General features: G+C 39.2%; 1 non-coding gene and 1 pseudogene across 1 annotated transcript; both read right to left on the reverse strand.

Annotated features, from left to right (window-relative positions):
- Positions 1-1,022: 1,022 nt before the first annotated feature.
- Positions 1,023-2,875, reverse strand: LOC142455404 (peroxisomal acyl-coenzyme A oxidase 1 pseudogene; annotated as a pseudogene).
- A 5,066-nt stretch (positions 2,876-7,941) lies between these two features.
- Positions 7,942-8,105, reverse strand: LOC142455900 (U1 spliceosomal RNA). The gene has a single exon (XR_012786010.1). It is a non-coding gene; the product is annotated as a U1 spliceosomal RNA (small nuclear RNA).
- Between the last annotated feature and the right edge of the window lie 2,664 nt (positions 8,106-10,769).

Raw genomic sequence — 10,769 nt, forward strand, 5'->3', positions numbered from 1 at the left:
ATGTTTTTACAAAACTGATCATATTTAAATTGTGTGATATTGATGAAAAGATGTGCATATATACCAATAGAAAAATAATCCCTAACGCCACACATGCAAGGTCAAGGGCTTTTTAGCAAAAGTGTCAAGGGAATTTTTTTTTAAGACATGTAAGGCTTTTATTGTCCTTAATTCCCAATACTTCAAGCATTTTCATGGCTTAAGCAGAGATGACAGAATATTGGGAATCTGAATTGTTACAGAAAATCCAAACAATTAAGGTCACTGCAGTTGTATCAGTGCCTTAGTCAAGGCCTCTTCGTACCCTTGTTCTCAGCCAGATGACCTGGGAGCAGGGAGGGGAGGGAGAGAGCCAGAACAATGCAACTGAGGCCTGGTCTGTTGCCAGAGTCCGAGATGACTTTGCCACCTTCCCCTTCCTAAGAAGTTGGGGACTAGGGAGGAAGTGGTTAAGCTGCTGCAATGACAATTTAGGGATTCTTTTCATGGAAGATCAAGTCCTAATTATGTGACTAGTTAGATGGAGCAAGCCTTTGGCAAAGGCAGGCAAGTCCGCAGACAGACTCACCCTTTGCTTCCTGATGGTGCGCGTCTTCCGGAGGGCCCATTTCCAGTGGGAGCAGGGAAGCCTGCAAGGTTTGATTTCATTAAAAAAATACCTTTGCTTAAAAGCACACCTATATCCAGTGACTAGCAATTAAAACCTGAAAATTATTAACTACTTAGTAGTTACACCCTGTTACTTAGACCAAGACCAGCAGCATCATAGAGGGAAGCCACATTGCATTCCTTAAAGCTTTGTCTGAATGCTTAGTGAGTCTCTTTCATTGTTAATTGCACTGAAAACACATCCATTTTCACCCAAATCTCTGAAATTTGTGAGCCCCCGCCTCCTACCTTCATTCATTAAAGGAGCAGAAGGGTCAGTTTCTCATTTTCTCTATAGCTCTAGGAATTCAATGTCAATCTCATGACGGATCTGCATGTCAGATGTGAAGACCACCTCCTGGAGCCCATGTCGCTCAGCCACGAGGCGCTCCAGAGTCCCAGCGTGGTTGCAATGGCTTCAGGTTCTTGTGCTAAGACTTACAGACATCTGCTTTGTTTAGCGGGGATTTAGGGCCTACTCAAACATGTCCATCGTAGCAGCTGAGAATGAGCGGAGCGTCAGGTCCTAGAAGTCAAAGGCATCTACCATAGTGACGTCCGGGCAGATGACCATCAGCAGCTCCTTGATCCACCGGTTCACTTGGGAGATCTGCGACTCCATCATGATGCTCCCCTGAAGAAAGTCCCTAGCCTATTGACTGATTCCCAACAGAGAATACAAAAGGCATTCATTCCAAAGGACCGCTGCCTCCTTGCTTTTTCTGTGACTCACTTCAGCTTTGGAAGGTTTTTGCGTATCTTCTACTAATCTGGTGTTGCGGGGCCTCCATGCTTCACTGAGGCTGTCGCGGCTATTGATATGCACGATGCTGGGCCAATGGCCACCTGCTGAGACCGGATGAGCTAACTGGGCAGGTCATTCAAGCAGGACACCATGCCACACACCAACTTTCTTGAGTGCACCTGGTTGTAGCTTTTCATCAGGAACCTGGCTGTCTGGAGCATCATGACCCTGTTGTCACCGTCAAAGGTGCAGGTTGGGGTGAAGTTGACGTAAATGTTGGGGAATGAGAAATGAGAACAGCCATGTCCTCCACAAGCAAGCCGACTCACCTCGATGACAGCATTTGTGGTCGAGGAGGTGAAAGCCTTAAGCCCAGCAGTGAAGGCATGAAGCTCGGGCAGCTGGCTCAGGTCCCTCTGGCCAATGTCTTCATGGATCCGATGGTAGGTCCCCTTTACGTAAGTGCCTACGAACTGGAAGGCGTAGGCGTTGGCGACGAGCAGAAAGAGTTTATACTACTAGGTCAGAAAATCCAATATTTGCTGTTCTGGCTTACGTGGTGTGAACTCAGATTGGTGCCTCACGGCGCTGTACCTGATGGCTAGGATGCACGCCTTAGATAGAGCATGTGTGGACTCACCCGGAGGAAGAACCTGAAGAACTCCATGGTCGCGTAGGTCAGCTTGCTACTCACGGGCTTCACCTATGTGCTGTCTGGCTTCACCTGGGCATACTTCATCAGCATGTTTTCTCTGGGGATCCGGTAGTTGTCCATCTTCAAGTAGCCATTATCCATCTCATCGTAACCAAATTTGGGGCCAATGTCTCCTACAGTGGTACCTGGCAGAGGCTTGTGGGTTGCAATTTCACAGGTGGGTACAGCGAAGGTATGCAGCCATGGCCTCTCCGCTTAGTGAGGAGCTCGGTGGAACTGCATCATTTAAAGCCTTTCCAAGTCCACCAGGCCACCGCTTAATGGAGGTCACAGTTGGGCTGTTGAGACTGAACTCCTGGTTTCAGGATCTTACGTGGCTGTGGTTTCCAAGTCTCTGAGATGAGTCCCTGGCCCACTTCTGTCTGGGCATAGGTGCCAGTTTTCTGCAGTTCTTGGGATGCTCACAGCCATTTATCCTGCTGAGAAGTGGTGCCCTGATTCAGTCAGGTGGGGATAAACATGGAGTAATGGAGGCCCACGGGTTCCACAAAATTAACCAAATATAGTGTTTTTGAACCACATAATCTCATCAGGGTCAGTGATGCCAAACTCCCTCATCTTCTTCACCATGCAGGCGCTCTTCTTGACAACCATCTCGTACCACTGGCTGCGTGAGAGGAAGTTCAGGTTCTCATGATGGAAGTTTGAATCTCTCTTTTTGATCTTTCTCCAGTGCCTGGGGTTTTTAGGGCCACTGACCAGCCATTGGTGAGCAGCTCAGAGTTGAAGCTGGCGGTGGCCTGCTCCATGCCCAGGTCCACGTTCATGGTGACGGCAGGTGGTTGCTCTTTTGTGTAGGGGTGACTAGAGTCTTGAATGAAAGAGAGTAAGGATTGTTTTTCCAGAAAATAATTTTGGAATTGCCATTTATGATCTATGTTTTTTGTATGCTATCAAAGAATTGTTTGAGTAAAACAAGGTCACATCATTTTTGTTTGTTTTTCTTGTGAAAGGTATATTTTTTTCTCCAATATTTTTAACATTCCATTTTGTGTTAAATTTTTGTATATAGTGTGTGAGGTAAGAGTTGGGAATCATTTTTTACATAAAGAAAACTTGAGGAGTAAAAATTGTTAAAATAAAAAAATCAATGCCATTCAAAAGATATTGATAAGAAAGCAAAGAGAGAAACCAGAAAATGGGGTAAAATTTTGAAAGCACATACTTGATAAAGACCTCACAGCCTAAATATACTTTACAAGTCAATATATGAGAATAAATAACTCAGTAAACAAAACTGAGCAATGATTTAAACAGAAATGCCACCAAAGAGTATACAGATAGAAAATAAACACAGGAAAATATGCCCCACAACCAGGGATTATTATTGGTGTTAAATAGCCTTACATCTACTCTGAGGCTTAGTTACCTTATACACAACAGAATATGCCCAGTCCTGAGCCATCTTCACAAACATTGCTATTGATTGACACAGTGGCTGCAACAATGGGCTCAAATGCAGGAATAATCGTTGAGACAATGGAGCAAGACAGATAGTGATTCGTTCTGTATTGTATGGTATTGCTATGAATAAAAAACTGAGTTAATGGCACATCAACAGGTCTGTGCCTAAATATCGTCATAAAGGTAAACTTTAGCATTCTCCTTTGACGTTATAATCCATGTCTCACTCTAAATATCTTCTTTCTTTTTTGAGCTGCCATTGCTTACTGCATAAGCAGAGCTGAGTCCTTGATGATACGATCAGTGACTGCTCAGACGAGACCAACCCTGGGGAAAGGTCTCCCTGGAGAGCTCAGAGATGGGGAGTGTATTAAGCCAGCCTTTGCACATATGTAGCTTTTCAGGAAAGAGGAGGCTCCCATAGGAAGGTGACACTGGCTGACAATCTGTCACTTTTGCCCAACAAAATGAGTTTTAGAACAATTGAGTTGAATACACGTGTATTATCTCCAGGAGTTACCTAGAGGGCATTTTAAACAGGGAGCAAGATGCTTATTACTATGTAGAGTTCTGAGTTACTTGGAGAAGAAATCTGTTCCTGTATTTCTTTACATTTATATGCACACCATATATATCCATGGATAAAATGAAAATATTTTAGGGAGAAGTGACTTTGAGTGGTAGGTCTTTATTTGTAAGAAAAATGTTTTGAAGTTATCTGGGTACATTATTGCAACAAGAAGGAGGTGTAACATAAAAGCCTGTGACTCAGTGGAATTTTTCACTGAAAGTCAAAGCAGTTAAAATATTTTCTGAGAAGCTGTAGCAAAGATTTGGCAGATTTGAGATGAGAGACCTGATCTCTTGACTCACTGTCCTTGATACTAATTTCTGCATAATAAAAAGTTCACTGACTAGTTGCTTCAGATTCAGAGCAAGCCAATAGGAGAGCAGAACTTCCCTTTATGTTTCCAAGGCTACAAACATGGCTGCACTTCATTGGCCGAAGGCAAGGCTCTAGGACATGATGGAATAACAAAGGAAATGATTAAACCGGTTGATGAAGTCTTGGAACACTAACCCTTCTAAGCCAAGACATTTGGAAGACAGCCACTGAGTCAATAGCAACCAAATCCACATGGAAGAAGCACACCAGCCTTTGTGATCATGAGGTGTCGAAGGGAGCAGGTATCAGAAGATCAAAAACAATCATATCATTGTGAAGGAGAGGGACCAGAGTGGAGACCCAGAGGCCATCTGTTAATACTTGGAAACTCCCTCACAGAAGGGACACAAGGAGGGGCCAACTCATCCAGGGTGCAAAACACACATCCCTCTAGTTCTTTAATGCTTCCTCCCCCAACTATCATGGTCCCAGTTTGACCTCACAAATCCTGCTAGACTGGTGTATGTCCATTGGTACAGATAAGAACTTTCAACACACCAATCCAGAATAGGTAAATCTCTCAGAAGCAGTAATGGGAGTAATAATTCTATGAGGGTATGGGAAGGGAGATGAGGGAATGGAGGAATAGGGGGATTGATAGCAATGATCAATGTATAACTCTCCTCAAGGGGGATGGATAACAGAACTGTGATTGAAGGTCCACATTGGATGGTGTAAGATATGAAAAATGAAATTATTAAAAATATTATTAAGGGTCCATGGTTGTGGTAGGGTGGGTAGGGAGATGATTAAGAGGAGCTGATACAAGAAGCTCAAGTAGAAAGAAAATGGTTTGAAAATGATGGTGGCAGCATCTGTACAAGTTTGCTTGATGTAATTGATTTACGGATTGTTATAAAATCTGTAAGAACTCCCAATAAAATGATCAATAAAAAAAGAAAATGCATATGGAGTGTGGAAAATGCCAGGGCTTTGGTCAGGTGTACCTTAGTTTCAAAGTGATACTTTAGCATTTCAAACAGGTTTGGGGCAGTATATTTGTCTAATCCAACATATTGGCTAGTTTCTTGACTGCCCCTTCCATTAATATTGATTGCGCATTTTGGCAACATTAAATTGTTGACAACTTCAATCTTTTCTACCTTTAACGTGAAGTTGTCTATTGGTCCACTTGTAAAGATTTTGATCTTCTTTAAATTCAGTTACAATCCATATTGCAGTCTGCATTTCTTGATTTCCAACAGCAAGTGCTTCAAAGACTAAAGCCTTGGAAATACTATAGGGCATTTCAAAGAGCTCAAGACGGAGATAATGTTTTGAAACTGATTGTTGTAGCAATTGCATAATATTGCTTGATATGCTTTAACTATGGAATAATATGATATTGGTATTAGCTCCCAATGAAATTATTTTGGAAACGTAAATAAATATATGTAGTGAAAGTGTATATATGTGCTTTTATCTAATAAATTATTGGAGGTTTTTCATTAAATTAAAAATAGAGATCTAAACAAGAAATGCGACTAACATTTCTAACGTAATAGTCCATATTTGCTTTAATAAATGTAATAATTTAAAAATATTATTCATAAGTAAATCTTAAAAATTTTTAAAACCTCAACTACTTTCAATTCTTCCTAAAGTTGTTATTGGCCCCAGGTATACAGTGAAAAGCAACAAGTTCCCCTGTTTATTAAAGTGATATCATTAGCTCATTGGTTAAAACACATTTCAAGAAAAATATTTATATGATAATATCATGTAGGTACTAATAATACAGTAGAAACAACAGAGAAGGAAATTATGTTTCCAAACCAGATAGTAATGCTTTTAAAATTGCTGTTTAAACTTAGTACATGGTGGAGTGGGAGATATTGTGAAAAAAAACATGCTTTAAGTAATAGTTTGGGGTCTCTGCTCAGAGAGCCGCTTGGTTGGACTCAGAAACAACTTCATGATGAATTGGAAGTGGTGTGCTATTTCCATGTAGACTTGGTTGTCATCTCACTTAGATGGCTGTTTGTTTGGAAACACGCCTTTAATGCCCCCAGAATCAATTTTATCTGATAGCCGGCACCATCTAATTTCTTTGCCACACGTTGCTATAGCACCCATATCTTCTGTGTTCCCTCCATGAGAGTGAGTATTGAGCAGAGATATAATGTAAGAACTAATTGTTCCTAAATTGGATCTAGAATTCAAGTGCGTGGTTAAAACACATTCCTGGAGAATATATATATATATATACACCCATTGGCTGCCTTTAGAGACCTCCTTCTTAGTTTATGGTAGATAATCTTATAAATTATCTCCCTGGAACATATAGATCTACCATTAATATTGCTATTAATTAACTCCAGGTACTAATTTTTAAAGCCCTGTTGGGAGAGGGGTATTGGGCCAAGGTAGGTGAACTACATATTACAATACCTGACTTATTCACTTGTAAAAATTACATCCTTCCATGCCTGGCCACTATTTCCAAAGACAAGGGGAGCTTAATGTGGCTTCTTAGTGAACTGTAAAGCTTTCTGTGATTCCGCTTTTGCGTTTATTTCCAGAATCATCTCTTATTCCTGCCCCACAAAGTCTTTGCTGCAGCTCTGTTGAGCTGTGTCTCTTGGTGCGTTCCTTAGAGAATCAAAGCCAGTGAAGAATCTATATGGAGAGAAGTTTATGTCAAGAAAAAGGAGCACACCGTTGTAGAAGTGAGCAAGTTCTAAGTCCGTGGATTAGCTGTCCGACTGGAGGCTGTTCCTGACTCATGTAGCTACAGGAGCTTATGAACCCAAGATCAGGAAGTCAGATGACAGGCTTCTGGCTACAGAGACAAATGAATCCAACTTTGGCAAATAACATAACAGATTGTTGTCAACTACCAGAATTGTCTGGAAATACTACAGGCTGCTATCACAAATCCGAAGATCTAGAGTTCAGCAGGGCAGAAGTAGGTTCAGCAATACCACTTGTCAAAAGCAAAATTATAAACAATATAAAGGTGTAGTAGAAAAAAGTTGCAATTTATGGTAATTATATGATAATCAACTAGATTGTTGTAAATTATGTGTTTGCTAGGAAAAGGAAATATAAAGAACTATTTCAATATTTCCTTCTTTTAATGCCTTATCGTCTACAGCAATATCATTTACTTATATTTACTTCATGTGGATTAAGGGACAAATTACTACTTAACAATCAGAATTTCAGCATACGAAACAATTTGTCTTCCAATACTCTTACTTAAAGGAAACGAACAGCGAGGCACAGAGTTCAAATGTTTTTCCCAAGGAAGCTCCATCAGAACTCTAAGCCAAGACTTTTACTGCTTGGCCATGATATCAATTACATGTTTACAGAGTTCTTTATGTTTACTTAAGAATGTTGGCCCTGGTAGCGCACGAGATAGCTCTCACTGCATTGGGCTGAGGGTTTTTTAAGTGCGTTCAGACTTCTGAGGCAACTACTATGATTACTTGACTGCAATGTCAAGTCTTTTGCTCAGGTTTTTTTGTTTTTGTTTTACTCGGGAGAGCACGAACGCAGTCCCCCACTACCACAAATTCTGCAGTCGAGTTTCCCACATTTGGGGGAATCGCAGGGGTCAGCACATCCCGAGTGCAGTGGATAAGCCCCGCCCTGGGAAAACCACCTTGGTGATCATAGTATCTCCCCTGCCAGGTAAGTATTTGCTCAGTTTTTTATACTCATACTGTAAAGCACTATAATGAGCCCCCCCCACTTTTTTTAAAGTTTTTAATATGATCCTTTAATTAAACCTTTGTTTATACTGTTGCAGTTTGCTTTGCTTAAATCTTACAGTACTTTAAGAGCATATATAGGATTTTAAAGCCTACACTGTATATCCTGTAACATGTCAGAACGTAAAACGTGTTCTCATTACTGGGGCTTTCAGAAACAACTTCAATGTACAGAACACTTGAAAAGAAATTTTATTCTAATGAACTTCAAGTAAAAATGATGCATCCATACTCCTGGTGAGCTTTGAAATGTGATAGCAAAGTTAAATACGTTGTCCATAGATTACTTAGCTTTAGGATAAACATTTAAATTTGATTAAATGTGAAGTAGATGTGAATTTAAACTAGTGGCACTCAATTATTGGACTGATTAAACAAGAAATATATGTTATCTATTTTAATCTGCTTAATTACTGAAATAAACCCTGCTTCTAAAATTACTCCATTATCCCAAAGAACAAAATCAATGCATATTCAATTAATATTAATTATACAACAAATGCAAAGTTGACTCCGTTTTAGCACAATTCAATACTGTGAGTTTCTTATTGCTAAATTGAAAATTCATTTCCTGAATGAGAGAAAGGTCCTTTTGACTACACTTGGATAAACCCAAGTGGAAAGTTCTAAATGTCAAACCAACCTCAAACTTATAGGGGTTTGTGAAGTGTAGGCAGAGTTAGGGAGGCAATGAATGAAAACAAAATGTATTTGTGCTTCAATTGTAGAATGCAAGTTTTAAAAAGACATACAAGATAAACTTGTAGTGTTCTGTACAAAAAATTACTTTAAAATTATTATTTTGGGATTAAAGAGCAAATGAATAAGGAATATATGTTTGGAAGTGCCTAGTTGTTGTAAATTGTTAAGAATAGCAGTTGAAACTCACCCAAAGGTGCCTTAGAAGATGCGGCTACTGATACGGATCTGCTTTGGAAAGCTACAGCTTAGGAACCCAGTAGAGAAATACTTCTGCAAACATGGCCTTTCTATGCATCTGAATTAACCTCATGGCATCTAAAAACTACATGGATAGGCTTATAAAGAAAGAGGCAAAATCATCACAGAATGTGTCTGCACTTCTGGTAAGCACTATTCCTGCACAACATTGCTCATGACAAGTCATTTTGTCCAAGTGACAGAATACCATACATACTTTATTCATTATGACAACAAAATATCCACTGCTCACTAATGAATGAAAAGGGAAAATGTGTAGAGCGGTAGAATATTTGCTGTACCAAGGTTGACCTAAATTTTCCTGTCTGGTGTGTTGCATCTGATGCAGATTTGTAGAAATATTTTCAACTTATACCATTTTCAATATACCATTGTTTTCCTTTACAAAGCTTTTTATTTACTGTCTAACTTGATTGACATATGCTCTGTGATTAATTGTGAGATCTCTCTCTCTCTCTATATATATATATATATGTATGTATATATATATATATAGGAATTGTGTAGAATTTAAGACAATAAAAATCCGTATGAAATCATTGTATAGGATAGTATATAAATAGAAAATATTTATATATGATGTATATTTAAAATTAATATGTTATTACTAGTTGGCATTGAGTTGGCCCCCACCTAATAACAAACCCATGCAAAACAAAATGAAACACTGCCTGATAGGTTCTGTGATCCACGGGGATTTCACTGGTTTATTTTCTAAAATAGAGCAACACATTTTCTTCCTGTCCAGCATCATAGGAACATGCAAGCCTCCACTGATAGATGAGTAAAGGCTGTGCATGATATGAAAAGTCTGGGGAATCCTCTATGAAGAAGAGAATTCTACTATGAAATCACTGCAATCCATGTATGCTATTTGGGTGTTTGTAATTATTTTCAAAATTTTAATTAGTAACTAGGCTTAGCAGTGTGGAAAAACCTAAATCAGATTAAATAATTTTCAAATGACAGCTGGAATTTAATCTTGTATTTCCTTTGTTTAATGATCCTCTCTGTTCCAAAACTCCTACTCCACTAATTAACTTGTTGATATAAGGAAACAAAAGGTGATATAAATTGGAGAATCTATGTAATATAGAATATTTTATTTATAGCAAACAAATTTGCATAAAATATATCATAGATCTATTTCTCTCTATTCAGTTAAGCTAATTTTCATGTCCAATTTACTCATTCATTCAACACCGATTACCGATTATGTGTAATATTTTGAGCTTGTCCTGGGAATAAAACAGTGCAAAACATTGATATGGGACCTACTCTCACAGTCTCAATAGGGACAGACTTGTAGACAAGTAATTAGAAATAGTGTTGTTGTTGTTGTTGTCATGGTTACAGTCCCTCCCATGTTTTGTGCCTCACAGTGGCCATATGTATAACAGAATGAACCACAGCCCAGTTTTCCCATTCTCATAGCTTTTCTGTCAATCCATTTACATGAGGATCTGTCTTTTTTTTACAGACCCCTTTCTACTTTACAAAGGGAAAATATGAATTCTTCAGTCATTCTAATTGACAAGTCAACTTGTGCGTGAATATAAAACAGTGCACGTCCTGTTGGGCCACCTGTCTTTGTAATGGATACATATAGGGAACTCTTCCACTCAGTTAGAC

The sequence above is a fragment of the Tenrec ecaudatus genome, chromosome 8, assembly GCF_050624435.1.
Source record: "Tenrec ecaudatus isolate mTenEca1 chromosome 8, mTenEca1.hap1, whole genome shotgun sequence".
NCBI classification, from domain to species: domain Eukaryota; kingdom Metazoa; phylum Chordata; class Mammalia; order Afrosoricida; family Tenrecidae; genus Tenrec; species Tenrec ecaudatus.